General features: G+C 43.3%; 2 pseudogenes; both read left to right on the top strand.

Annotated features, from left to right (window-relative positions):
* Positions 1 to 3,980: 3,980 nt before the first annotated feature.
* Positions 3,981 to 4,109, top strand: LOC140582574 (U2 spliceosomal RNA; annotated as a pseudogene).
* Positions 4,110 to 4,530: 421 nt separating this feature from the next.
* On the top strand, positions 4,531 to 4,661 carry LOC140582594 (U5 spliceosomal RNA; annotated as a pseudogene).
* Positions 4,662 to 12,300: the final 7,639 nt, after the last annotated feature.

Below are 12,300 nucleotides of genomic sequence, written 5' to 3'. Positions count from 1 at the left end.
AATAAAATATGTACGTGTAATTGGGCAGCTGCAAGTTAAGCAATCTGTCTGATTTTACATTAAAGTAGGCTGTACTGTTTGCAACAGTGATTTCAGCATTGCCCATGACGGTTTAAACGATTGTAAAAGGCATGTTGAGGTGAGTTTAACAAGTGTCATTTCATGTGCTGTATTATTCAGGTCTACACTAGTTAGACACTTGGTTAGTTGCTAATGCTGTCATGAAAGACTCCTTGAAGACTTTTGTAAAGTAGCAATGGAATAAAATTAAGGAATTTGCATAAATGGTAAAATAATCTACTTATATTATTGTCAAAATACATAATTTTGACCTTCGTAATTTAGTGCGCTGCCTAGAGGAAATTAATGAACAAATTAAACTGTGAAATCAAGTTTGTTGAAGTTATCTCCCTCCTTGTCGGGGGGTTGGGGGCACCTCCCTGAATTGAGTTTTTGCAGGTTGGGATGTCTGAATTATCCCACCTTAGGGAAGGGAGGGGGTGCTGACTGTGAAAGTTGGGGGGCGGCGACAGACGATCCGTAGCCACGCCCAACATACGATCTGTAGGCACGTGGCCACTTCCCTGCGTTTGATTGCTTTTATTTCTGTGTGGACAAATTTCCAGGATGCTGCACATTATTCAGGGGTGTGAGGGAGCTGTGGTGCATTTGCGGGAGTCTTTCGGGAGAGGTGTGATGTCTACATAAGATTATGTTTTAAAATGCGATCCAGTTGTTTAAATGTTCTGCCACTACACATTTCTATGCAGGACATAATTCATGGACTCAAACAGAGCAGTAGCACCAAAATGTATTGGTTATTTTAAGAAAGCAAGATAAATTACTGCGCATATGATACAGTAAAATGAGGTCAGTAAGAGCTTTTTTTAACGTTAGTACTGCTAAATCTCACTATTGCGGCGCGCGTCAGTCAGACGTAACACGCGAGAGTATGACAGACTGCGGTCAACGACGTTGTGTGGCGCGAGCGGCACGTGGTTGTCAACGGCCAGAGTCCACACCCTTTTACTAAGGGAGATGTCCGACGTTTGAGCTCCGGCAAACAAAACCAAAACCGTATTTATTTTGATAATTTCTGCTTAGACTTTATTAAACTAATACATGTATGTTTCGTGGTAACTTATGTACTTATTGATGTAACTGAGTTTCGATAATTTAGAAGTTAATTGCGAATTTTTACCTGGTTAGCCAGTTCTTGCTAGTTGGCCCTAGCATTGCGTTGTGTTTTCGTTGGTGTGACTCTGGGTTTTTTGTCTGTTAATCTATTAATTACTACAGGGAAATTTACATCGTGTTTTATAGTGAGTGAGAAATACCTCTGTGTTAATATTTCGGGAAACTATTTTTCGGATTGTGTGATTTCCATACATGTATATTATATAGGCGTCACTTGGTTTACCATAACTTGGTGTTAACTGCAGATCTGATTAGTGATTCTGAAATTGCCCTGGTGTGCAGCACGTGTCACACTGTCTTCTGATTACTGGTTGCATTAACAACATGTCACATTATATGTAAGTCACAATATTTTGTCTGTCAGGTATAGAAATAATAATAATTTTTGGATAAATTCAGTTAAACTAATCGATAGTTAGCTGTGATAAGCTGCCCTACACACAAACGCTCTGACCCCAGAGGTAAGCTGACATGTACCCAAACACAATGATCACAGAGTTAAGCTGTCATCTACTCAAATGCCCTAATTCCAGAGGTAAAGCTCCAATCCAACCAACTGCATCCAACCAAGCGCCTTGACCCCAGAGTTAAGATGACATAAACCCAAACACCCTGATAATAGAGGTAAGCTTTCATCCACTCAGACGCCTTGATCCCAGAGGTAAGCTGCCGTCCACCAAGCGCCCTGGCCCTAGAGGTAAGCTCCCAAACACGCAACCGGCCCAACCACAGAGGTAAGATGCTGTTCATCCAAGCACCCTGATCAGACAGGCAAGCCGCTGTCCGCCCAAATACCCTGATCCCAGATGTAGGCTGCCATCCACTTAAACACATTGTTCCCAGTAATCAGCCATTCACCCAACCATGCTGATCCCAGAGGCAAGCTGCAGTCTACCCAAACACGCAGGCCCCTGAGGTAAGCTCACATCCACCAAAATGCCCTAACCCCAGTGGCAAGCTGCTGTCCATCCAAAAATGCAGGCCCCTCATGTAAGCTCACATCCACCCAAATGTTCCAACCCCAGAGGCAAGCTGCTTTCAACTCAATCCCCTGACCCCAGAGGTAAGCTCGCTTCCACCCAAACACCCTGATCACAGAAGTAAGCTGACATTCACCCAAACCCCCAGGCCCCAGAAGGAAGCTGCCATCTACTTAAACGACCTACCCCCAGAGGTAAGTTGACATCCATCCAACTGCCTTGATCCTAGGCGAAAGCTGCCCCGGTACGTCTAGGTGGTGACACTCCATCCTACAGGGTTGACATGATGCATTTTCCTGAAGCACACAGAGGACACGTCGGGTTTTAGGTAAGTGTGTTTTGTTTTTCTGTGCGTGTGTTTTATTTGGTATGGATTTTATTTATTGACATGTAAAGATTTTACTGAGCACTGTTTTGGTTGATCACTGTTAGCACTTATTCATCAATGTTAACTTTATTAATATTTATTAACATTTTGATCTGTTGTGCTGTTTATTGTGCGATTAACCTATTTTATTCCCAAGGTTACTGATTTTATGTGTTTTGGGAAGGTGTATGATGCCGTTTTAGCCCAACTCTTGTGCAGAGCTTGGAAGTCTGCGGATGTGTTCCTTTTTAACCCTCTGGAGTCTAGGGGTAGGAAACACACTTTCACTAACTGGGGCATGCTCACACATTTCATTCAATATCAAAAACTTAATTCCTGGCAAATAAATTATTTCTTATATATTTGGTTTGGCAACAAACTCATCTTAATCTTAGTGTACTTTGTAAATATGTTAGATTTATGTGAAGTTTGTAATTTGATATTCAAAGTATAGACATTGCAAAATGCAGTTTGGAACACTTGCAGAAACATTATAAAACTACATTGTAAGCAATGCTGGCAGTTTGTTTTGATCCCAGATATCTGATCACCAAAGTCTTGGCTACATGAAGATGACTAACTGGTGTAGTTGCAATATTTATTTGGATAAATAAACAAGAAAAACCTAACTCATGTAACTATTTCTGGCTCCTTTCATTGAATATGTAGCAACTTTCATGTGAATGAATGAGCCATTGTCACCTGGCCACTTCCCTCCCCCTTTTATGGCGCTGATGGGGACGTATCTGGATCGCGTTTCACCGTTGCGTTGTTCATCAAATTACCATGCGAATGCAATCAGAATACGCGCTAATGCAGCTATTTAGAATGTGAATAGCGATCTTCGGGTGAGAGCGGTACTACACACCCCCAATGCAGATAAAACAAAGTAAGGTGACATGGTTTACTTTTTTGCCAATTTAACCTAATTTTAAAAAGTTTAATACTTCCAACAATGGACATTTTGAAAAGAATGCAGATTACAGATTTATTCAGCATTTTTTTCATGTTTCTATAATAAGATTTCAGCGAGTTATGAACTGAAATACACAAGAAAGATCGTGGCATTGCCAACGATGCTGTCGACTCCAGAGGGTTAGAGGTCTTAACTTTTTAATAGCATGCATATAAGGTGACATTTTAATTGTTTTATTGACCATATAATTGTAATTAGGTTTAAATGGTGTATAATTGTATTTGCTGGTCTTATTGCCCTTTTCCTGTTTTATTGGTAATAGTTCTGCAGGTAGTTCTGTTTGTTTAATATTATCTTTGAAAGTCTTATTGTACTGTGTTGGCATGATTTGCATAGTGTGGGAATGTTTCAGCTTTATAGATTGTGATTATGTGTTAATGTAAGTAGTACAAGCATAATATTTATTATTCATGTATTTGAGCTGATTTACATTGTGTTTTGGTATGAAAAGGTTATTTTGATACGTCCCCCATGGAGGGGACCACATATTAAACAGATTTTTGGAACAGGGAGCCGGAAGTGGGGCTTGCCCCGTCTGCTCCAGGCATTGACCCGGTATTGCAGTGCTTCCAGGAACGCTGCACCTCTACTGCCCCCTGTTGTTGAAAGGCAGAACTGACTGACTGACTGACTGAGTGGGTGACTAATAGACTGAGTGCCTCTGGATGGCCAGCTAATTAGCCACATGTGCTGTGAGGGAAGGGCCCTATCCGTGCGTGGCCCTCGTTTCCTGCCGGTTTTCTTTTTTTTTTATTTTTATTTTTTAAAGTAAGGTGACACGCTGTTTGTGCGGTGGGCAGCTGTGCTGAGGTAAGGCATGACATCATCTTTGCCTTTTGGAATTTTCCCTCATGTTTATTTAAATGATTGCTGTTTCTTGAGAGGACAGGAGGACAGGGAGGAGTCGGGGCCCCGACACTGGCGGCTGCGACACCCCTGGGCATTCTACTCTGAGCGGGGGGGGCACGGAGACCCAGCTAACGGCGACCCGGTAAGCGGCAGCCCCATATCGACTCGGGTCTCTCTTCATCCCGTATAAATCTTTCGCTTTTTACTAAAGATTTCCGTGGGGTATAGTCATAGTTGTTTGGGTTAATTCTGACTAGCACAAAAGTTTACAAGCCCTATTTTGGCAAGAGCTAATCATAAGAGCTAATCATAAGAGCTAATCCTAATCATTTTCATCCTTGCCATTTAAATCACTCATGAATAGATGTGTTTGTGAGAAATTGGTTTGTTTTAAGCATTTTAAATTTAAATAAATACTGCAATACTCATTGCAGAAATACATCTTTTCCAATATTGTGCAGCCTAATAATGAAGTACTTACTACTACGAGATATCTAACAACATACGATGCAACATTCAACAGGGGGTAGTGAAGTGATATGTGGCAGAGCAAAGTGCCAATTCGATGTGGGGCAGTGATTAGCATGTGGAGAATGCTGCAGCAGTATTACAAAATCAGCAAATCTTTTAAAAATAATAGTGATATAAATATATTATTTATTCATAAGTATATAGAATCAGTACACAAAGTATAAGTATATAAATATAAGCATATAAAGCATGTAAGTACATAAAGTATAAGTATATAAAGTTTAAGTATATAAAGTATATAAGTATAAAAATCAAGTATAAAAATGATATGAGTATAAAAAGTTTAAGGGCTCAGAGGACCGCTTCTCCTACTCATCAGAGTGGTTCTGGTGCCTGAACTTCTTTTTCAGAGCCTCTGATAAGATGGAGGTAATGTCGTCTGAGGCCATGGGCGTCCCCTGCGTCAGTCCCCTCCTTGGCACTGGCGTCCCACCTGGCGACCTCAGCACCAGGCGCAGTTTAACACGGGGCAGCTCCGCCAGGACATCCACCATGTTGGGGCCTTTGGTGGTTCCTGCGCCACTTCCCTGACGATGACTCTGCTTGGGGCCCTGGATACTAGCAGGTGGAGGAGGAGGAGGGGGCGGGAAACAGCTTGGAGCTGAAGTGGGGACTACAAAAGGAGTCCCAGTGGTCTGCGAACTGCTCCGTGATATATGTGGGTCAGTGAGGGCACCAGCAAGCATGGAGATCTCAGACCTTAAACGGCCCACCTCGTCTTCGAGGGCAGCAATCTTTTTCCAAACTGCCGCCCACTCGGACCCTGCCTCTGCTGCAACAGCAGCATGCTGGAGATCCCCGTGTCCACTGGGGAGGTGGATGCCACTCCCGACCTTTGCAGGGGCGTTGCCATTTATAGCAACCCCCGTTGCAACAGTCGAGGATGGTGCAGTGGGCTTGCGCACACGAAAGCTGGAACGCTTAAAGCATCCCAGACAGGTGTGTAGAAAACCACGCAAGTGACTGAAAGGAGCCATTGCAGACATTATTTAAAGCAATGGAACACAAACAGTAAATGAAGATCACCCAAATCAAGACCGAGAGAAATAAAAATTACAGCTTCTGCTTCCAGATGTACGTAGCAACAACCAATGAGCACGCAGAACCATTCGAGGTCAACTTAGCCGACCGTTTCACGTTCTAAAATTTACAGGATACAGTGGTACCTCAGAACTCGAATTTAAATTTTTTTATTTTTTTTCTCTCCCAAAATGGCGGCGCGTGCACACGCTGCGGCTTAAATTTAAATAAATACTGCAATACTCATTGCAGAAATAGATCTTTTCCAATATTGTGCAGCCTAATAATGAAGTACTTACTACTACGAGATATCTAACAACATACGATGCAACATTCAACAGGGGGTAGTGAAGTGATTCGTGGCTGATCAAAGTGCCAATTCGATGTGGGGCAGTGATTAGCATGTGGAGAATGCTGCAGCAGTATTACAAAATCAGCAACTCTTTTAAAAATAATAGTGATATAAATATATTATTTATTAATAAGTATATAGAATCAGTACACAAAGTATAAGTATATAAAGTTTAAGTATATAAAGTATATAAGTATAAAAATCTTAAGTATAAAAATGATATAAGTATAAAAATGTTATAAGTATAAAAAATTTAAGTAAAAAAAGTTTAAGTTAAAAAGGGTTAAAGGCCTCAGAGGACTGCTGCTCCTACTCATCAGAGTGGTTCTGATGCTTGAACTTTTTCTTCAGAGCCTCTGCTAAAATGGCAGCAAAGTCCTCTGAGGGCATGGGCGTCCCCTGCGTCAGTCCCCTCCTGGTCACTGGCGTCCCACCTGGCGACCTCAGCACTGGGCGCAGTTTAATGTGCGGCAGCTCCGCCAGAACATCCACCATGTTGGGGCCATTGGTGGGTCCTGTGCCACTTCCCTGAGGATGACTCCTCTTCTGCTTCGGGCCCTGGATATTAGCAGGCGGAGGAGGAGGAGGAGGGGGCGGGAAACAGCTTGGAGCTGAAGTGGGGACTACAAAAGGAGTCCCAGTGGTCTGCGAACTGCTCCGGGATATATGTGGATCAGTCAGGGCACCAGCAAGCACGGAGATCTCAGACCTTAAACGGCCCACCTCGTCTTCGAGGGCAGCAATCTTTTTCCAAACTGCCGCCCACTCGGACCCTGCCTCTGCTGCAACAGCAGCATGCTGGAGATCCCCGTGTCCACTGGGGAGGTGGATGCCACTCCCGACCTTTGCAGGGGAGTTGCCATTTATAGCAACCCCCGTTGCAACAGTCGAGGATGGTGCAGTGGGCTTGCGCACACGAAAGCTGGAACGCTTAAAGCATCCCAGACAGGTGTGTAGAAAACCACGCAAGTGACTGAAAGGAGCCATTGCAGACATTATTTAAAGCAATGGAACACAAACAGTAAATGAAGATCACCCAAATCAAGACCGAGAGAAATAAAAATTACAGCTTCTGCTTCCAGATATACGTAGCAACAACCAATGAGCACGCAGAACCATTCGAGGTCAACTTAGCCGACCGTTTCACGTTCTAAAGTTTACAGGATACAGTGGTACCTCAGAACTCGAATTTAAATTTTTAATTTTTTTTTCTCTCCCAAAATGGCGGCGCGTGCACACGCTGCGGCTTAAATTTAAATAAATACTGCAATACTCATTGCAGAAATAGATCTTTTCCAATATTGTGCAGCCTAATAATGAAGTACTTACTACTACGAGATATCTAACAACATACGATGCAACATTCAACAGGGGGTAGTGAAGTGATTCGTGGCTGATCAAAGTGCCAATTCGATGTGGGGCAGTGATTAGCATGTGGAGAATGCTGCAGCAGTATTACAAAATCAGCAACTCTTTTAAAAATAATAGTGATATAAATATATTATTTATTAATAAGTATATAGAATCAGTACACAAAGTATAAGTATATAAAGTTTAAGTATATAAAGTATATAAGTATAAAAATCTTAAGTATAAAAATGATATAAGTATAAAAATGTTATAAGTATAAAAAGTTTAAGTAAAAAAGGTTTAAAGACCTCAGAGGACTGCTGCTCCTACTCATCAGAGTGGTTCTGATGCTTGAACTTTTTCTTCAGAGCCTCTGCTAAAATGGCAGCAAAGTCCTCTGAGGGCATGGGCGTCCCCTGCGTCAGTCCCCTCCTGGTCACTGGCGTCCCACCTGGCGACCTCAGCACTGGGCGCAGTTTAATGTGCGGCAGCTCCGCCAGAACATCCACCATGTTGGGGCCATTGGTGGGTCCTGTGCCACTTCCCTGAGGATAACTCCTCTTCTGCTTCGGGCCCTGGATATTAGCAGGCGGAGGAGGAGGAGGAGGGGGCGGGAAACAGCTTGGAGCTGAAGTGGGGACTACAAAAGGAGTCCCAGTGGTCTGCGAACTGCTCCGGGATATATGTGGATCAGTCAGGGCACCAGCAAGCACGGAGATCTCAGACCTTAAACGGCCCACCTCGTCTTCGAGGGCAGCAATCTTTTTCCAAACTGCCGCCCACTCGGACCCTGCCTCTGCTGCAACAGCAGCATGCTGGAGATCCCCGTGTCCACTGGGGAGGTGGATGCCACTCCCGACCTTTGCAGGGGCGTTGCCATTTATAGCAACCCCCGTTGCAACAGTCGAGGATGGTGCAGTGGGCTTGCGCACACGAAAGCTGGAACGCTTAAAGCATCCCAGACAGGTGTGTAGAAAACCACGCAAGTGACTGAAAGGAGCCATTGCAGACATTATTTAAAGCAATGGAACACAAACAGTAAATGAAGATCACCCAAATCAAGACCGAGAGAAATAAAAATTACAGCTTCTGCTTCCAGATATACGTAGCAACAACCAATGAGCACGCAGAACCATTCGAGGTCAACTTAGCCGACCGTTTCACGTTCTAAAGTTTACAGGATACAGTGGTACCTCAGAACTCGAATTTAAATTTTTTATTTTTTTTTCTCTCCCAAAATGGCGGCGCGTGCACACGCTGCGGCTTAAATTTAAATAAATACTGCAATACTCATTGCAGAAATAGATCTTTTCCAATATTGTGCAGCCTAATAATGAAGTACTTACTACTACGAGATATCTAACAACATACGATGCAACATTCAACAGGGGGTAGTGAAGTGATTCGTGGCTGATCAAAGTGCCAATTCGATGTGGGGCAGTGATTAGCATGTGGAGAATGCTGCAGCAGTATTACAAAATCAGCAACTCTTTTAAAAATAATAGTGATATAAATATATTATTTATTAATAAGTATATAGAATCAGTACACAAAGTATAAGTATATAAAGTTTAAGTATATAAAGTATATAAGTATAAAAATCTTAAGTATAAAAATGATATAAGTATAAAAATGTTATAAGTATAAAAATGTTATAAGTATAAAAAGTTTAAGTAAAAAAGGTTTAAAGACCTCAGAGGACTGCTGCTCCTACTCATCAGAGTGGTTCTGATGCTTGAACTTTTTCTTCAGAGCCTCTGCTAAAATGGCAGCAAAGTCCTCTGAGGGCATGGGCGTCCCCTGCGTCAGTCCCCTCCTGGTCACTGGCGTCCCACCTGGCGACCTCAGCACTGGGCGCAGTTTAATGTGCGGCAGCTCCGCCAGAACATCCACCATGTTGGGGCCATTGGTGGGTCCTGTGCCACTTCCCTGAGGATGACTCCTCTTCTGCTTCGGGCCCTGGATATTAGCAGGCGGAGGAGGAGGAGGAGGGGGCGGGAAACAGCTTGGAGCTGAAGTGGGGACTACAAAAGGAGTCCCAGTGGTCTGCGAACTGCTCCGGGATATATGTGGATCAGTCAGGGCACCAGCAAGCACGGAGATCTCAGACCTTAAACGGCCCACCTCGTCTTCGAGGGCAGCAATCTTTTTCCAAACTGCCGCCCACTCGGACCCTGCCTCTGCTGCAACAGCAGCATGCTGGAGATCCCCGTGTCCACTGGGGAGGTGGATGCCACTCCCGACCTTTGCAGGGGCGTTGCCATTTATAGCAACCCCCGTTGCAACAGTCGAGGATGGTGCAGTGGGCTTGCGCACACGAAAGCTGGAACGCTTAAAGCATCCCAGACAGGTGTGTAGAAAACCACGCAAGTGACTGAAAGGAGCCATTGCAGACATTATTTAAAGCAATGGAACACAAACAGTAAATGAAGATCACCCAAATCAAGACCGAGAGAAATAAAAATTACAGCTTCTGCTTCCAGATATACGTAGCAACAACCAATGAGCACGCAGAACCATTCGAGGTCAACTTAGCCGACCGTTTCACGTTCTAAAGTTTACAGGATACAGTGGTACCTCAGAACTCGAATTTAAATTTTTTATTTTTTTTTCTCTCCCAAAATGGCGGCGCGTGCACACGCTGCGGCTTAAATTTAAATAAATACTGCAATACTCATTGCAGAAATAGATCTTTTCCAATATCGTGCAGCCTAATAATGAAGTACTTACTACTACGAGATATCTAACAACATACGATGCAACATTCAACAGGGGGTAGTGAAGTGATTCGTGGCTGATCAAAGTGCCAATTCGATGTGGGGCAGTGATTAGCATGTGGAGAATGCTGCAGCAGTATTACAAAATCAGCAACTCTTTTAAAAATAATAGTGATATAAATATATTATTTATTAATAAGTATATAGAATCAGTACACAAAGTATAAGTATATAAAGTTTAAGTATATAAAGTATATAAGTATAAAAATCTTAAGTATAAAAATGATATAAGTATAAAAATGTTATAAGTATAAAAAGTTTAAGTAAAAAAGGTTTAAAGACCTCAGAGGACTGCTGCTCCTACTCATCAGAGTGGTTCTGATGCTTGAACTTTTTCTTCAGAGCCTCTGCTAAAATGGCAGCAAAGTCCTCTGAGGGCATGGGCGTCCCCTGCGTCAGTCCCCTCCTGGTCACTGGCGTCCCACCTGGCGACCTCAGCACTGGGCGCAGTTTAATGTGCGGCAGCTCCGCCAGAACATCCACCATGTTGGGGCCATTGGTGGGTCCTGTGCCACTTCCCTGAGGATGACTCCTCTTCTGCTTCGGGCCCTGGATATTAGCAGGCGGAGGAGGAGGAGGAGGGGGCGGGAAACAGCTTGGAGCTGAAGTGGGGACTACAAAAGGAGTCCCAGTGGTCTGCGAACTGCTCCGGGATATATGTGGATCAGTCAGGGCACCAGCAAGCACGGAGATCTCAGACCTTAAACGGCCCACCTCGTCTTCGAGGGCAGCAATCTTTTTCCAAACTGCCGCCCACTCGGACCCTGCCTCTGCTGCAACAGCAGCATGCTGGAGATCCCCGTGTCCACTGGGGAGGTGGATGCCACTCCCGACCTTTGCAGGGGCGTTGCCATTTATAGCAACCCCCGTTGCAACAGTCGAGGATGGTGCAGTGGGCTTGCGCACACGAAAGCTGGAACGCTTAAAGCATCCCAGACAGGTGTGTAGAAAACCACGCAAGTGACTGAAAGGAGCCATTGCAGACATTATTTAAAGCAATGGAACACAAACAGTAAATGAAGATCACCCAAATCAAGACCGAGAGAAATAAAAATTACAGCTTCTGCTTCCAGATATACGTAGCAACAACCAATGAGCACGCAGAACCATTCGAGGTCAACTTAGCCGACCGTTTCACGTTCTAAAGTTTACAGGATACAGTGGTACCTCAGAACTCGAATTTAAATTTTTAATTTTTTTTTCTCTCCCAAAATGGCGGCGCGTGCACACGCTGCGGCTTAAATTTAAATAAATACTGCAATACTCATTGCAGAAATAGATCTTTTCCAATATTGTGCAGCCTAATAATGAAGTACTTACTACTACGAGATATCTAACAACATACGATGCAACATTCAACAGGGGGTAGTGAAGTGATTCGTGGCTGATCAAAGTGCCAATTCGATGTGGGGCAGTGATTAGCATGTGGAGAATGCTGCAGCAGTATTACAAAATCAGCAACTCTTTTAAAAATAATAGTGATATAAATATATTATTTATTAATAAGTATATAGAATCAGTACACAAAGTATAAGTATATAAAGTTTAAGTATATAAAGTATATAAGTATAAAAATCTTAAGTATAAAAATGATATAAGTATAAAAATGTTATAAGTATAAAAATGTTATAAGTATAAAAATGTTATAAGTATAAAAAATTTAAGTAAAAAAAGTTTAAGTAAAAAAGGTTTAAAGGCCTCAGAGGACTGCTGCTCCTACTCATCAGAGTGGTTCTGATGCTTGAACTTTTTCTTCAGAGCCTCTGCTAAAATGGCAGCAAAGTCCTCTGAGGGCATGGGCGTCCCCTGCGTCAGTCCCCTCCTGGTCACTGGCGTCCCACCTGGCGACCTCAGCACTGGGCGCAGTTTAATGTGCGGCAGCTCCGCCAGAACATCCACCA

This window comes from Paramormyrops kingsleyae, chromosome 24, assembly GCF_048594095.1.
Source record: "Paramormyrops kingsleyae isolate MSU_618 chromosome 24, PKINGS_0.4, whole genome shotgun sequence".
In the NCBI taxonomy this organism is placed as follows: domain Eukaryota; kingdom Metazoa; phylum Chordata; class Actinopteri; order Osteoglossiformes; family Mormyridae; genus Paramormyrops; species Paramormyrops kingsleyae.
This window is presented reverse-complemented; position numbering and strand designations above follow the sequence as displayed.